This window comes from Cetorhinus maximus, chromosome 15 (genome assembly GCF_964194155.1).
Source record: "Cetorhinus maximus chromosome 15, sCetMax3.hap1.1, whole genome shotgun sequence".
Classification (NCBI taxonomy): domain Eukaryota; kingdom Metazoa; phylum Chordata; class Chondrichthyes; order Lamniformes; family Cetorhinidae; genus Cetorhinus; species Cetorhinus maximus.
In genome coordinates this window covers 63,582,355-63,600,918 of record NC_135893.1, presented here as the reverse complement: position 1 = coordinate 63,600,918, position 18,564 = coordinate 63,582,355, and positions in this window count along the sequence as shown.

Genomic DNA, 18,564 nt, shown 5'->3' with positions numbered 1-18,564 from the left:
TCGGCATCCCGAGGCTGAAGGGTTCTATATAAATGCAAGTCTTCCCCCCGCCCCAGCAAAAAAAGAAACAATGAAATAATTTCTTATCAGGGGACGGGGTAAGGGTGATGTGCAAGTTGTGGAGGAGACGATCTGGGAAAAGGCCTGTTTTCTTCCAAAACTAATGAGCTGCCAATGAAATCGCAGGAATCAGGCCTTTGAACTCCACACCTCCTCAGTCCAATGAAATCCACTACTAACAGCGGCAGCCCTCAATTTATCAACAGGGCTGTGCAGCTGCCAATAACAACAGCAACCAAGAGAAACAAATATGATTATTTTTGAAGGTGGGCACAGCCCCTTTTCTATATATCCAAAGGTGAAACCAATTGTAGGCCAATAACTGGAGTCACCTGTCAGCCAAATCTAGGATGGTCACCCTGGTTGGGTGCATTCCTGGAACTATCGACAAATTACCCTTAAATCACCCTACCCCCCACAATCCTCCCATTGGTCACCTAACACATCAAGCCTCATGGTTCCCTGACCTCCCAAGCCAATCGGAAAGCAAACTGACTCCTCCTTAACCAATTGATGTTTCTTGACTTCCAGTCAGTCTTTTCCACCCAGCTCAAAATATTTTTATAACTGATTAATGAAAGTGCTTAAAAAGAACAAAACAAACAACCTTTTTTTTAAGTCCCTGTATATTTTTTCCCCCAGGAAACAGAGTCCAGGAGATTAATCATTAACTCCTGGAAAACCTAGGACAATCCCGGAGGGTAGGACCGGGCTGAAGGTCCAGAAGGAATTCTGTGGTTTAGAGAGCACAGGACTAAGGGATGGGCCATTTTAGTTAAACTGCAACATAGGACAGATATAGGGGCTGAATGAATGAAGCAACCCATTAACAAGATTGACGAGAAGGTGATGTGATGCAGAGCAAAATTAGCACGCTTGGTTGAACAACAATTTGCATTTTTATAGCACCTTGAATGTAATAATAACACATCCCAAAGCGCTTCACAGAAACTTTATCAGATAAAATTTAAGCCACATAGGCGATATTAGGGCAGTTTGGTCAACAAGTTAGGTTATAAGGAGCCTTAAAGGATTGGAGAGCAATAGAGAGGGGGAGAGGTTTAGGGAGGGAATCCCAGAGCTTCGGGCCTAGTCAGCTGAAGGCTTCCCAATGATGGAGTGATGAAAACTGGAGATGCTCAAGAGGCTGGATTTGGAGGAATGCAGAAAACTCGGAGTGTTGTAGGGCTGGAGGATGTTACAGAGAGAGGGAGAAGCAAGACCGTAGAGGGGTTTGAACAAAAGGATGAGAATTGTAAAATCGATGCCAGGCTGGGAGTCGCTGTAGGTCAGTGAGCACAGGGGTTGATGTTTGAAAGGAACTTGGTGCTAGTTAGGCTACGAGCATGAGAATTTTGGATGAGCTGAATTATAGGGTTTCACTGTGATATATACTGAAGTAATGCCAAGTTATGGTTGTCTATTGTTCCAAAATCTAGTGGAACCAAAACTGATTTTGTCTTGAGTTAATTAAGGATCCTTGGAGGCCACATTGAAGTTTACCTCATGTTTTCATTAATTTGCATTTTCAGATGCATCAGATTCGGCTTCAGACTTTTAAAAGGTGTTAATTCTCCCTAATTGATCCGGGATCCAGGACTATTTTTGTTCTAATCTCTAACCCTGTTCAAAGTTTGTGTATTTAGTACTTGTGTCCTCTAGCCTCAAACCCATGTCCAAAGTTAAACAACTTGATACTCAACTTTATCTGTACATTTCATTATTTCAAAGAACTGGATTATGTCTCCACAAAGGGGCTTTGAAAATAAATTCAGTCTTTGAGACTTTTCCTCCCAGCTGAATTTCTTATGGAGTGGCATCATTTAATTCCCTCTTAGGAACCAAGAAAAGAATTGATCTTTCCTGAACATTCTTTTTTGCTCTGTGCTGATTATGGACTTTTATTTGACGTACTGATTGATGAATTCAGAAGTTGTCAGCATTGTCTTTTCATTAATAATGTTAAGTGTGAGTGTCCCAGTTTATAATTGTGTTTAAGCCCATGTCAGAATGAAACATTTTATTCTTGTTCTATTTGCGTCATTGTGAGCTGGACACACTCCAGCACGAGTCTCTGTCTGATCGTCCAACTTCATGCTTAATTGTATGTTTCAAATACGATAGCAGCTGCTAACCTGATGCCATTGGAAATATGGAAATCAAAGGAAAATACAATTTGTAAATGGGAAGGTTTTAGTGCTTAAGAGAGAGCCCTCTGTACCCAGGACAGTTTAATTACCTCTGGCAGTCCACTGCTTAATTCTTTTGTGTAAAATTCCTTTGTGCTAATGCAGTAGTTAACATGTTTGGGTTATGCACTGCATTAGACCAGCGCACAAAGGAATTGTTAAAGAACAAATTAAGCAGTGTGCTACCAGAGGTAATTATGTCCCAGGGGTGAAGAAGACGTAGAGAGGAAAAGAAAGCAAGTATTAATGGAGCCCCTTATCGCATCTTTGGGGTGTCCGGAGGTGTTTTTTCCACAGGGAATTGCTTAGAAGTGCAGTTACTGTTGCTATGTAAATAAGCTTAGTAGCCATTTTGTATACAGCAAGATCCCACAAGCCGCAATGAACTGAGTGACAGGTAGAAAGAAAAAGAAAGAAATCTATATAGCACCTTTCACACTCTTAGAATGGTCCAAAACACTTTACAACCAGTGTAGTCACTGCAATGAGACTTTCAGGTTCAGCTCCCTGTATCCAAATGTAAATCACCTACATAGAATAACGGGTATAGCAGGTTATATTACTAGATTTCTAATCCAGAGACTGGGATTAATAACCCAGTGCAGCATGAGGTCAAATCGCACCATGGCAGTTTTACAAATTTAAATTCAATTTTAAAAAAATAAACAAAATAGCTGGTGTCAGTGCAATTAGCCAGGAAACTGTTGGATTGTTGTAAAAACTCAATTTGGTCACAAGTGTCTCTTAGGGAAGCAAAGCTACTATCAAGGCAATTAGGTACAGGCAATAAACACTGGTTTTACCAGAGACGCCCAGGAGAACTAAAGTCGACTCAGTACTATTGCCTGGGTACACCACTTCCAAACTTCCTCCTATTTGAGCAATGATCATTGAGACTAACTCCTTATTCTTGGTGCATTCCCCTGACAAGGGCCTGGACCTTGCTCGGCTCCTTCTCATAGCCCAGGGCCTGACCAGAGACCGTTCTTTGCTCTGCTCTCCATGACAGATATTGGTTTGTTCCTTGCCATATTTCCCCTTGAAATTCAGAGCCTGATTCATGATCCCAGGCCTCCTTGTGGACAATGGCCTAACCTTGGCCTTACATTTCCTTGCCATGTACAATTGTATGTTAGAGGAGTGCAGTCAAGGTTGTGAGAGTTGGGTGGAGGGCAGTGGGAGTGAGTGCAAAATCACAGAGGGCTGAGGGTGGTCAGCAACCCTATTTAACAAGTGTCATATTAAGCACTGGGCAGCAGGATACCAAATTCATCCAGCCTCTCCCCCCCTTTATATGGAGTGAATTACAAGATGAAGTTTGAATACCGTTTAGTGTCCTATTGAAACCGAAGCCTGTCACGGCCTTTCTCCCAGAGCCTGCTGGGGAAGAGTTTATTATCCCTCTTCACACTTGGATGCATTTCACAATAAAACTTTTCATATCCTTTTAAAGAACTAGATTGGACTGTTATAAACATTTACACTGCGCTAACACATCATCTCCCTCACATCGGAATTTGTTAAATTCCCTTTCCAGATGAATATACCAGAGGAGATTACAAATATGATAGCTTTTCAGATTGTTGGAGCTGAAGAAATTAGTTTAGTGAGCATTTACAGAGGCTAAATTGGAGCCATTAAATTGTGGATTAAATTGATGATACTTTCATTGTCTGTCCTTCAGTACCGCTGTAAAATCAATTAGCCATCACTATTCCATTCAGCTCAAAGTGTGATTGTCAGCAGTGGGCCCTGAGTGCCGGACCATCTAAGAAAGACAAATAACAGGGGTGGGTGGGGGGTGGGGGATATGGGTGAGGGAGGGGGTTGCAATTGTGTGGAAAGTATGAAGGATATAACACAATCTGTCGTTACCCTATTGACCATTGCTACCAGCCTCTGACTAGAGAAAGCAAAGACTGACAGCTTCACCTCACAATACAAAGAGCTTTCCTGCTCACCCAGATCAGACATAGAATCATAAAATCATGCAGCACAGAAGGAGGCCATTTGGCCGATTGTGCCTGCTCCAGTTCTTTGAAGGAGCTCTCCATTTTTTCCCACTCTCCCCTGCACTTTACCCATAGCCTTGAAAATTATTCCTTTTTAAGTAGAGATCCAATTCCCTTTTGGAAGTTATTGAATCTGCTTCCACCATCCTTTCAGAAATAAAAACAGAAAGTGCTAGAAAACCTCAGCCAGTCTGGCAGCATCCATGGAGAGACAAACAGAGTTAACGTTTCAAGTCCGTATGTCTCTTGGAATCATCCTCTCAGGCAGTGCATTCCAGATGTAAAAAGAAAGACTTGCATTTCTGCAGTGGTGTTCATGACCTCAAGACATCCCAAACTACATTACAGCCAACTAGGTATTTTTTGAAGCATAGTTACTGTTCTAAAGTAAGAAACATAGCAGCGAAGATCTCATAAACAGTAATATGATATGACCAGATATATAATACTGAATAGTGCTGAAGACTTGTGCTCCAGAACTTGCCGCTCCCCTAGCCAAGCTGTTCCAGTATAGCTACAGTACTGGCATCTACCTGGCTATGTGGAAAATTGCCCAGGTATGAACTGTCCACAAAAAGCAGGGCAAATCCAACCCAGCCAATTACCGCCCCATCAGCCTACTCTCGATCATCAGCAAAGTGAGGGAAGAGGTCGTTGACAATACTATCATGCAGTAATTACTCAGCAATAACCTGCTCGCTGACACTCAGTTTGGGTTACACCAAGGCCACTCAGCTCCTGACCTTGTTTATAGCCTTGGTCTATAAACAGACAAGAGAGTTGAATTCAAGAGGTGAGGTGAGAGTACTGCCTTAACATCAAGGCAGCATTTGACTGAGTGTGGCATCAAGGAGCCCTAGCAAAACTGAAGTCAATGGGGATCAGGGGGGAAAACTCTCCACTGGTTGGGATCATATCTAGCACAAAGGAAGGTAGCTATGGTTGCTGGAGGTCAATAATCTCAGCTCCAGGGCATCACTGCAGGAGTTCCTCAGGGTTCTGTCCTAGGTCCAACTATTTTCAACTGCTTCATCAATGACCTTCCCTCCATCACAAGGTCAGAAGTGGGGATATTCACTGATGATTGCACAATGTTCAGCACTATTCACAACTCCTCAGATACTAAAGTAGTCCATGTCCATAAGCAGCAAAACCTGGACAACATTCAGGCTTGGGCTGATTAGTGACAAGCAACATTTACACCATACAAGTGCCAGACAATGACCATCTCCAACAAGAGAGGATTCAACCATTTCCCCATGACATTCAATGGCATTATCATTGATGAGTCCACCACTATCAACATCTTCGGAGTGGCCATTGACCAGAAACTGAACTGGACCAGCCACATAAATATTGTGGCTATGGTCAAAGGCCAGGAATTCTGTGGTGAGTAACTCATCTGACTGCCCAACGCCTGTCCACCATTTGCAAAGCACAAGTCAGGAGTGTGATGGAATACTCCTCACTTGCCTGGATGAGTGCAGCTCCAACAACACTCAAAAAGCGCAACACCATCCAGGACAAAGCAGCCCAGTTGATTGGCACCTCATGCACCACCTTAAATATCCACTCCCTCCACCACCAGCACATAGTGGCAGTAGTGCGTACCATCTACAAGATGCACTGCAGCAACTCACCAAAGTTCCTTTGCCAGCCCGTGCCAAACCTGGGACCTCTGCCACCTAGAAGGACAAGGGCAGCAGATGCCTGGGAATACCACCACCTGCAAATTCCCCTCCAAGTCACACACCATCCTGACTTGGAAATATATCGCCATTCCTTCACCATCGCTGGGTCAAAATCCTGGAACTCCCTACCTAACAGCACTGAGGGTGTACCTACACCACATGGACTGCAGCGGTTTCAATAAGGGAGCTCACCATCACCTTCTCAAGGGTAATTAGAGATGAGCAATAAATGTTGGCCTAGTCAATGATACCCACAGCCCGTGAAAGAATAAGTTTTAAAAAGAGATAATCTGCTTTTTTAATGATTTTGGTTGAGGAATGAATATTGGCAAGGACACTGGGGAGAACTCTTCCATTCTTCTTTGAGATAATTCAGCATCATCTTTTATATCCACTTCTAATGTCTCATCAGAAAAATGATGCTTCCAAAGTACAGCCCAGATCTTGTACTCAAAAGTCCCACTAGGCTACTCCAGTTCCCTTTTACATAGAATTACATAAAATGTACAAATGTCTTTGCTCTTCCAATTCTGGCCTCTTGCACATTCCCAATTCCTATCACCTTTGCCACTGGCTGACCTTCCTTCAACTGCTAAGACTCTGGTTCTGAAATTCCCTAAACCTCTGTATCTTTCTACCTCTCTTTCCTCCTTTAAGATGCTCCTTAAAACCTAACTTTTTCAATATCCTGGTATCTCCTTAAGCACCTCGGTGTCAAATTATGCTCCTATGAAGCACCATGGGACATATTACAGTGTTAAATGTGTTTAACACCTTTAATAAATGCAAGTTGTTGCTGTGGTTGGCCCTTTATACAATATTCATGATTGGGAGTTTTTAACTATTTTGTAAATATTTCTACAGGAGTAGAACTGCAAACTTAGTCTATAAATCCATCTTCCAATTAGAGATTTAGAGATCTACACTGACCCCAACTTTTCAATGACGCACGACCTTTGTTCTGTAGTTTTATCTTTAAGATCTCAATAGTGTTGGGACTCATCAGGACACAGTGAGTGTCAGTATTCTTGATCTTTAAAATTAAATAATTCTTGAATGTTTGATAACCAAATTGATGCTTATTCATTAACTTTATTAACTAGTCCTCTTGAGCATGATGTACGTGGTATAATTGACTGGTCGGTCATCAATAACACTTCTAAATAATTGACTGCTGGTTTATCAATAACGCCGCCTAATAATCGACAAGAGCTTTACCAATAAAATGCAGGATAATTGGGGCTTCTCCTGAGTAATACAATGGATTATTTCCATAAAGCAATACTTTCTCAAATGTATCCTCTATTTATTGATGAAGTGACAGGGATTATTAAATAGTAACTCTGCGTAATAAGTCATTTATTTATCAGTAGCATCAAAGCCCAACATCACAAGAGCTGGGTTGCAGGGATAATCCAGTGGAGGAATCCTGATTATATCACTAATGGCCTAAGATTGTCAGCTGATTGCAACTGCACTCTCCCCTCTAGCCTCCGCTGTTTTTCCCGCCCAATCCTTTTCTCTCTTTTGCTACAATAGTTGCTGTTCTTTTGAACGTTTCCCTGAATGGATCATCCCACATGCCTTCCCTCCCCTAAGCCCCTGCCAAATCTGTTGTCCTGGCCAATATTTATCTCTCCACCCACAGTATAAACAGATTGCATGGTCATTTATCACATCGTTGCTTGTGGGAGTTTGCTGTGCACAAATTGGCTGCTGTATTTTCCTGCATTACAACAGTAACTACACTTCAAAGAAAGTCCTTAATTGGCTGCTTTAGAATGTCCTGAGATCATGAAAGGTGCTAGTCTTTCTTTTTTCATGTAGAAATCAAGACTCCTTTCACCATTTCTTACCCTATCACATTCTTCATCAGAGCATTAAAATGAAGAAATCCCTCACCCCTCACCCCGTCAAGCTCCCCTTCCAGCGACATCTACCAGATTTTGAAACCCAATCTACTCACTTCAATCTTTTCTTACTGATGTCACACTAGGTTTAACCTTTCTGATATTTAGGCACTAAGGGCCTTTGCCCTTTTGTGTCTGGACATGTTAAATAAAAAGCAGCAGAAATGGTTCAGATTGATATCATTGTATTTCTTCTTCCCATTCATGTGGGGCCAGATTTTTGCCACCAAGCCAGCGAGTAGGGCAGTTTTTCACTCGGGGGAGCGGGAGTGGGATCGAATCAGGCCTGCCAACCCCTGACGGCAGACGAGTTCCAAGGTCAGCTGGTTAGAAGGCTCACCTCAGTTCTCTGGGCTTTCATCCCAGTTGTTTTAAAGCTGTTAGGCCCTCTAGCCCTCATGCTTCACACTCCCTCACCCCCACCCACTCTCTAACCGCAGTCTATGCCACCTCATACCCCAAGCCAGCTCCATGCCACCTAATACCCCCCATGCCACCTGCATAGCCAATCACCACAAATACACTATGGCCAGACCTCAGGAACCATGTAGAAATAAAAACAAACTTCCAACCGTCTAATAGAGCTCTCCTTCATATACACTTAATACAGAAAATAGCAGTCATGAAATCCATTCAAGGACTTTAAACCCCCTCAAGTGGTCTATCTGTTATAAAAACAAACAAACTTCTATGCAGTAACCACATCAAAGGCAACTAATCTTTTAACAGCTTTTTAAGTGTCAATCAAAATATGAACTCAGTCCACTGCTGAGATCAGTGCTTTTGGAGCTTTTTAAACTCAGCCAAGTATTCATAAGGGGCTTTGCTGAATTAACAACCTTTGGGAAATTTCAACAAACAAATTTCTGAAATTGCAGAAATAGGTGGCTAATGTGTTTTTTCTCTCCAAGCTACAAACAGATGGCTCTGGGGACCAGGGTTCGAATCCTGCCACGGCAGATGGTGGAATTTGAATTCAATAAAATAATCTGGAATTAAAAGCTTAATGATGACCATGAAACCATTGTCGATTGATGTAAAAACCCATCTGGTTCACTAATGTCCTTTAGGGAAGGAAATCTGTCGTCCTTACCTGGTCTGGCCTACATGTGAGACCAGACCCACAGCAATGTGATTGATTCTTAAATGCCCTCTGAAATGGCCTAGCAACCACTCAGTTGTAACAAACCGCTCCAAAGTCACAAAAAAGGAATGAAACTGGACAGACCACCTGGCATCAACCTAGGCACTGGAAATGACAATGGCAATCTCAGCCCTGTCAATCCTTACTAACATCTGGGGGCTAGTTCCAAAATTGGGAGGGCTATCTCACCAACTAGTCAAGCAACAGCCTGATATAGCCAAACTCACAGAAACATACCTTACAGACAATGTTCCAGGCACCACCATCATCATCCCTGGCTATGTCCTGTCCCACCGGCAGATAGACCCAGCAGAGGTGGCGGCACAGTGGTATACAATTGGGACGGAGTTGCCCTGGGAGTCCTCAACATCGACTCTGGACCCCATGAAGTCTCATGGCATCAGGTCAAACATGGGTAAGGAAACCTCCTGCTGATTACAACCCTCCCTCAGCTGATGAATCAGTGCTCCTCCATGTTGAACACCACTTGAAGGAAGCACTGAGGGTGGCAAGGGTACAGAATGTACTCTTTGCGATGGACTTAAATGTCCATCACTAAAAGTGGCTCGGTAGCACCACTACTGACTGAGCTGGCCAAGTCCTAAAGGACATAGCTGCTAGGCTGGGTTGGTGGCAGGTGGTGAGGGAATCAAAATGAAGAAAAATCACACTTGACCTCATCCTCACCAACCTGCCTGCTGCAGATGCATCTGTCCATGACAGTATCGATAGGAGTGGTCACCGCATAGTCATGGTGGAAACAAAGTCTCGCCTTCTTGACCACTACCATCTAGAAGGACAAGGGCAGCAGATAAATGGGAACATCACCACCTGGAAGTTCCCCTCCAAGTCACTCACCATTCTGACTTGGAAATATATTATCTTTCTTTCACTGTCGCTGAGTCAAATTCCTGGAACTCCCTTCCTAACAGCACTGTGGGTGTACCTACACCGCATGGACTGCAGCGGTTCAAGAAGGAAGCTCACCATCACCTTCTCAAGGGCAACTGTGAATGGGCAATAAATGCTGGCCCAGCCAGCGAAGCCCACATCCCGTGGATGAATAATAAAAGAAAATTCCCTCCATTATGTTGTGTGTCACTATCACCGTGCTAAATGGGGTAGACTTCGAACAGATCTAGCAATTCAAAACTGGGCATCTATGAGGCGCTCTAGGTCATCAGCAGCAGCAGAATTGTACTCGAACACAATCTATAACCTCACAGCCCAGCATATCCACCACTCTACCATTACCATCAAGCCAGGGAATCAACCCTGGATCAATGAAAAGCGCAGGAGGGCATGTCAGGAGCAGCACCAGGCATACCTAAAAATGAGGAGCCAACCTGGTGAAGCAATAGCACAGGACTACTTGCGTGCCAAACAGCATAAGCAACAAGTGATAGACAGAGCGAAGCGATTCCACAACCAACGGATCAGATCTAAGCTCTGCAGTCCTGCCAGTCGTGAATGGCGGTGGACAATTAAACAACTCAATGGAGGAGGAAGCTCCACAAATATCTCCATCCTTAATGATAGGGAAGCCCAGCGCATCAGAGCAAAAGATAAGGCTGAAGCATTTGCTACAATCTTCAGCCAGAAGTGCCGAGTGAATGATCCATCTCGGCGTCCTCCGGAGGTCCCCAGCATCACAGACGCTGGTCTTCAGCCAATTCAATTCACTCCACGTAATATCAAGAAACGGCTGAAAGCACTGGATACAGCAAAAGCTGTGGGCCTTGACAATATTCCAACAATACTACTGAAGATTTGTGCTCCAGAACTTGCCATGCCCCTAGCCAAACTGTTCCAGTACAGCTACAACATTGGCATCTACCCGGCTTTGTGGAAAATTGCCTAGTTATGTCCTGTACACAAAAAGCAGGACAAATCCAACCTGGCCAATTACCACCCCATCAGTCTACTTTCGATCATCAATAAAGTAATGGAAGGGGTCATCAACAGTGCTATCAAGTGGCACTTGCTTAGCAATAATCTGCTCACTGATGCCCAGTTTGGGTTGTGCCAGGGCCATTCAACTCTCATTACAACCTTGGTTCAAACATGGACAAAAGGGCTGAACTCCCGGGATGAGGTGAGAGTGACTGCCCTTGGCATCAAGGCAGCATTTGACAGAGTGTGGCAGCAAGGAGCCTAGCAAAACTGGAGTCAATGGGAATCAGGGGGAAAGCTCTCCACTGATTGGAGTCATACCTAGCACAAAGGAAGATGGTTGTGGTTGTTGGAGGTCAGTCATCTCAGCTCCAGAACATCATTGCAGGAGTTCCTCGGGGTAGTGTCCTCGGCCCAAACATCTTCAGCTGCTTCATCAATGACCTTCCTTCCATCATAAGGTCAGAGGTGGTGATGTTCGCTGATGATTGAACAATGTTCAGCACCATTTGCAACTCCTCAGATACTGAAGCAATCCAGGTCCAAATGCATCAAGAAATATCCAGGCTTAGGCTGACAAGTGGCCAGTAACATTCGCGCCACACAAGTGTCATGCAATGACCATCTCCAACAAAAGGGATTCAGACCATCGCCCCTTGATGTTTAATGGCATTACCATCACTGAATCCCCCACCATCACCATCCTGCGGGTTACCATTGACCAGAAACTGAACTGGACTAGCCTTATAAATACTGTGGCTACAAGAGCAGTTCAGAGGCTAGGAATAGTGCAATGAGTAACTCGCCTCCTGACTCCCCAGAGCCTCTTCACCTTCTACAAGGCACAAATCAGGAGTGTGATGGAATACTCTCCACTTGCCTGGATTAGCGCAGCTCCCACCTTGACACCATCCAGGACAAAGCAGCCTGCTTGATTGGCACCACATCCACAAACATTCACTCCCTCCACCACCGATGCACAGTAGCAGCAGTGTGTACCATTTACAAGGTGCATTGCAGGAATTCAGCATGGTTCCTTCAACAGCATCTTCCAAACCCACGACCACTACCAGCTAGAAGATCAAGGGCAGCAGATAGATAGGAACACCACCACCTGGAAGTTCCCCTCCAAGTCACTCACCATCCTGACTTGGAAATATATCACCGTTCCTTCACTGTCGCTGGGTCAAAATCCTGGAACTCCCTTCCTAACAGCACGGTGGGTGTACCTACAGCACATGGGCTGCAGCGATTCCAGAAGGCAGCTCACCACCACCTTCTCAAGGGCAATTAAGGATGGGCAATAAATGCTGGCCCAGCCAACGAAGCCCACATCCCGTGAATGAATTTAAAAAATCAAAGCAGTACAGCAGCCTTTTTTTACACTAACTGCCAGCTACAGCCTTTTTCATCTTTAAAGGGCTGGGGATCTAAATAACTTCAGATCATGATACTTAAAAAGACATTATATGCCCTTTAAGAGTGTTTACATCTCCTCCATAAATTTGTGACTCCCACACAATGGACAAAAGCCTTTGGAAAAATGGGGTCTGCTTAAACTCTGCATTAATTTCAAATGGCCCTGCTGAGTTTAGGTTTCCCACCTGTGTGATTCATGCCCTGCTACCTTCCCCTGCTGGCAAAAATGGGATCTGCCAGAAATGGGGGCAGGACCTCCACATCCCAGTCCCACTGCTATTTTTAAAAGTCTATGGAGTCAGCCCGATTCCACAAAAATCCAGCCCATGATGTCTCTCATCCAGTAGGAATTCAGAGATGTGAATTCCCATCTGCTCCAATGTGCTGTGTTTCATTTGCAAATGCACATTTAATCCCTGCGCTAAACTTCTTCCCGAATTCAGTTCAACAAGCTACCCATCTCCCGTGTGGTTTTACTTCATGGCTGCAACTAGTGACACCACTATTCCCAGCCAAAATGGAGATGATTGGATCATTTCCTCTGTCAATCACATCTGGAGCCCACACTGCTGTCATGTGATTGGTATTGGTTTTATCCTCCACTCATTGCATTTTAGGGGAGAGATAACCTTGGGTGACTTTGCTGTAGTTTTGGGCATGAATTTTGTTTGCTGTAGCTTATCAAGACTCTGTTCAAATAGACTCTGTTTGCTGAGTTAGTAGACTTTGTTGCTGTGAGCCCTGAGGTAAATCACACCCCGCCTCTAACTCCATGGCTGACATGACATTGGATCAAATGGTCTCATTGCTTTCCGATACCAAGTGCCAGCTGTTTTAATGTCCACCCTAGCAGGCCAAAGTTTCAATGATGTTAGCTGAGGTCAGTTGAGGACATCAGTTTAACATCTGATCCTGGGCTGAGCACCTCTGATGGTGCACCATTCCATCGAGGCTGCAGCGGAGTCTCAGCCTGGATTACGCACTCAAGGTCTGGTGTAGGACTCAAAGTCGAGGCCTACCTGAGTCAGACAAGAGTGCTACCAGCTGAAACAAGTTAACATCAAGGCACCCATTGTGTAATCCAAGCATTACTGGAAAATAAATTCCTGATTCAAGCATAAAATGCTCACCAATTATCTGCCACTTAATCCCCAGCAACACTAAATATAGTCACTTCGCTGCCAGATTTTACCTAGAGGCAACAGCACATTTAGATTCTTGAACATTTTATATAAAGTGTCTATTTCTGATGCTGATGTTTCTGTATCGAGTTGCTGAATTAAAGATTCAACAAGCTGCACTACAAAAGATTTTCAAATAGACTATTTTTATCCGTGATTTATAGAAATCCTGATCTAAATGTAATCCATTTCATTCGTGTTTTTAAGCATAAAAATGTCTCAGGTATTAATCTTGCTGCATATTTGCTGCACACACATTACATTTCCTACTTTATGACAATGACTACATTTCATTGGCTGTGAAACGATTTTATACATTCTGAGGTTGTGAAAGGTGTGATGTAAATGCAAGTTCTTTATTTATACAGGCAGTTTAAGGAATGCGGGATCATATGATAAACACTAGAAGCATCTGCCCCTTTGACTTTCGCTCCTGGTTAATTAAATCCCAGGGTTGGAGGTGGGCAGGTGGATTGACCTTAGCCCTCTCACAATACCAAGCACTAAGCAAAATTAAAATTGGGTCATTACTCTCTTGTTCTTTCTATGGTCCAAAATATGGCAGCCCACACACTCTCTGGTTCCTCACTATGAAAAAAAAGACTTGCATTTATATAGCGCCTTTCATAGCCTTAGGGCACCCTGATGCGCTCCACAGCCAATAAAGTATTTTTTGAAGTGCAGTCGCTGTTGTAATGTAGGAATCACCACAGCCACAGCAAGCTCCCACAAACAGAAATCTGATAATAATCAGGCAATCTATTAAGTGATGTTGGTTGAGGGATAAACATTGGCCTGGAAGAACTTCCCTGTTCTTCTTCGAAATAATGCCATGGGATCTTGAATATCCACCTTAGAAAGCAGACAGGGTCTCTTTTTAATATCTTATTTTAAAGACAGCACCTACCAACAGTGCAGCACTTCCTCTGTACTGCACTGAAGTTCCCACCTATTTCCATTATTTTTAAATGTATTTCCATCCATTGTTTTATCTCTACCTTTTAGCCTATTTCGATCCCTTCTCTCCACCCCACCCCCACTAGGGCTATCTGTACCTTGCTCATCCTGCTTTCTACCCTTAATGTCACCTATTAGCACATTCCTTAGATAATATCACCACCGTCAACACCTCTTTGTTCTTTTGTCAATGACATCTTTTAGCTATCTCCAACTATCACTGGCCCTCTATCCAGCTCTACCAGTCCCACCGCCCCTTAAACCAGCTTATATTTCACCTCTTTTCTATTTTTCCTTAGTTCTGTTGAAGAGTCATACGGACTCGAAACATTAACTATGTTCCTCTCCACAGATGCTGTCAGACCTGCCGAGTTTTTCCAGGTATTTTTATTTTCGTTTCGGATTTCCAGCATCCGCAGTTTTTTGCTTTTAGTTAGCCTCGATCTTGTGCTCAAGATTCTGGAGTGGGACTTGAACCGACAGCCTTGTGCCTCAGATGTGAATAAGCTCCCCACTGAGGCAAGACTGAAATTGAGATTTAGCATATCTAACTCCTTTTTTCATTGCACAGATTCCCTCCCCTCTGACAGTCTTCCCTTCCATTCCCTCTATAATCTTCAGGTTTTTATAACCCAAACTTGTTGTCACTTTATCAGTTTCTCCCCTGCTGTCTGTTTTCACACTTGGAGGATATCCTGAGCTAAAAACGTTGGCTCTTCACTGAGACTCCTAATCAAATAAAATGTTACAGAATAAAGGAAAAGATCACATTTACAAAGTGCCTTTTAAGATCTCAGGATGTCCAAAAGCACTTTGTAGTCAATGAAGTACACTTGAAGTGCAGTCACTGCTGTAATACAGGTTTAAACAACTGCCCAGTGATTGTTATTAGTATATATGAAGTACTTTTTCTCTTCTAACTATTATTGTTAGGGACAGAGAGCACAGTTTTGGATTAGAGGAAACCTGAACAAAGAAGGGTTGAGGCTGACAGTGATGTAAGACTTAAGTACACCAAGTGATCCAGCCCTTAGTGTCACAGTTTTGTTTCTGAACTAATTAACAGTAAATGAATGATTTAACACACGCTCTTCCTGCTTATCAGTTGACTGATGTCTCATCAATAATAAGATATCAAACATCAGGCAATGTTGATTTATCTTGAAGGTACTGCCTACTGCATACGGTTATATGCCTACTAAGTGGCTCCTGATACGAGTGGTTTATTAACGTCGCAGCCATGGCTCAGTTGGTAGCACTCTTGCCTCTCGGTCTGGAGGCCGTGGGTTCAAAGTCCTACTTCAGAAACTTGAGCATGTCAGCTGATGTGCCTTGTACCGTGCTGGGGGAGTGTTTCGCTGTCAAAAATACCATCCTTTGGACGGGATGTTATATCGAGGTCCTGTCTGCCCCATCAGGAAGTCACAAATAATCCCATGGCTGTTATTTCAAAGAAAGGCAAGTGAGTTCTCCCTAGTAATATTTATCCCTACTACAGAATCACTGAAAGAGATGATCTGTCATTACCACATTGTTGTTTGTGGGAGCTTGCAGTGCACAGATTGGCTGCGGTGTTTCTTACGTTATAACACTGACAACTAGAAAAACATTCCTCAACAATAAACAGAGAAGGGTAAGAATGGAAAAAAGTCTGATCAGGAGAGAGTCATGTGACTGCCAGGATGGTAACTTGCAAACTAGACAGGCTTTGGCCTTTTCTTGTCGATCAGATCCCTTGTTCTCTGATCTGGGGAGTTTAGTCAACTGATCCATGACAGGCTATGAAGCTGAGAGTCTCACATCCCTCAGGTAAAGACTCAGTCCAGTAGAAGTGTGAACCTTTTTCTGTAGAGTGCACTGGCTGGTCTTAAACCATCTTTTTCATGTGTGTTTATCCTGCCTATTGAGATTATTCCACACATTTATCACTCTGCCTGAAGAAGTCCTTTCTGGATGTAAACATAGTCTTTGTTAGCTTGTATCTGCACATGATCGTTAAGTATTAAGACAAATAACAATAAATATAATCTTTAAATGCCTGGGTCGAAGAAAGGCTAAATTCACTGACACACTCAAAGGCAGTGTTCATGTGAGTGATTAACACTTAAAGCAGTGGCTGTGTAATGATGGCGGTTGTTGGCTTCTGAACAAATTTCACGTAGTTTGTCTCTACTTTTTGCTAAGTGGCATTTCACTTGGCTTGCGGTCTGCCACAGTAGCTGGAACACCCATTCACACGCTAGGATGTTATAATTTACTTGTATTTGTAGCCTCTTACATCAATGATTGTCACCCATGACTCAGTGGGTAGCATTTACCCTTCTGAGTCAGAAGGTCAGGGGCTCAAGCGCCACCTAGAAACAAAAGTCAAGGCTGACACTCCAGGGCCATTTGAGACATCAAGGAATGGTTGTCCCCTCCCTTTTTGCGAGTTACCTCAGGCCAGGCCTAGGTAAGGGTCCCATGTTTAGGGTTATGAGCCATGGCCAATAGGAGAACCAGTGAATTTTCAGTAGTAATGGCAGAAGAAGGAGAACTTTGAGGAACAATGGCTGCCTACAGGCCAAGGATCTTTTGGGAGGTGAAACAGTGTTTCCTTTAAGCATACATGAGGGAGGCAATGGGAAACAATCTCATGTACTCTTTCTCCTAGTCAAATTGCTCATTGCTCATTCAAAGTTGAAGTTGGGGGGCTCTTACAAACAACTGAAGAAGAAAGGGCAGGATCAAGAGGTGTGGAGAAATAAGCAAAGGACCTGCCCTTGAGCAGATCACTGCTCATCACCCCAGTGCAGTACTGAGGAAGTACTGCACTGTTGGAGGTTCTGTCTTTCAGATGAGGTGTCAAACTGAGGCACCATCTGTCCTCCCATGGCACTATTTTAAAGAAGAGCAGAGGAGTTATTCCCCAATGTCCTGGACAATATTTAACCCTCAAGCAACATCTCAAGAACAGATTATCTGGTCATTGTCACATTGCTGTTTGTGGGATCTTGCTGTGTGCAAATTGGTTGTCACATTTCCTACATCACAATAATAAAGACACTTCAAAAGTACTTCATTGGCTATAAAGTGTTTGGGAATCCTGTGGTTGTGAAAGACACTTTATAAATGCAATTCTTTCATTTCCCCTTCCTTTTTATCTTACATAGAAATTATTACATGGAAACAGGCCATTAAGCCCGAGTCCCTGTTGGTGGTTATCTTCCACATTAGTAGAAGTCCTAATCTCATGTGTCCACTCAGGTCCCGTAGCTTTTTCTTCCCCATTTTCCTTCAACCACCTATGTAACCTAACCTTAAATGTTGACTTGATTTTGGTCTCATCCACTTACTCACTCCACTGTCTCACAACCTGTTGTGTGACTCTACTCCTCCCTACCCTCATCTTTTATGGTTAGACGTATATCAGTATCCCTTAGTTCTAGACACTTCAGGAAATCCCCAAACTGCTTCATATATTGCAAATGCCTTTGAAGATCTGTGCTGTTAATTAGTGCAAACTACCATCCAGTAGTTGGGTGTGGTGCCCTTGTGATACACTTTTCAGTAGGGTCTACAAGATAAAGCTGCCAATCAACTACATTCTCGGAGAATAGATGCTTGGATAATGAAATTCCAATCAGGTAGTGGTAGACCTCCTCCGGCCCTACACCCCTCCGGAATCTCTGCTGCGAAATTGTGACATCTTGAGCATTGCAACTCTTGTGTCTCAACCAATGGTGTCCATGCTTTTAGCTGCCTGGGCCCTAGGTTCTGGAATTCCTCCCTAAACTTCACCACCTCTCTATTTCTCTCTCTCCTCTTTTAAGACCTTCCTTAAAATCTACCAGTTTAGCCAAGGTTTTGGTCACCTGTCCTAATGTCTCCTTCATTGGCTTAATATCAATTTATGTCTGATAATGTACCTGTCAAACGTCCTGGGAAGTTTTACTACATTAAAGGCGCTTTATAAATGTAAGTCGTTGTTGGTAACATCTCTGTTTCTGTCTCTGACTCTCTCTCTTTCTCTGCTCCATCTCCAGTAACCCAGATGACTGTTGCCTTTTGTGATCAGCGTGCAATACAGCTGTCAGCTATTGTAAGAGGCAGGTTAAGATCCCATGAG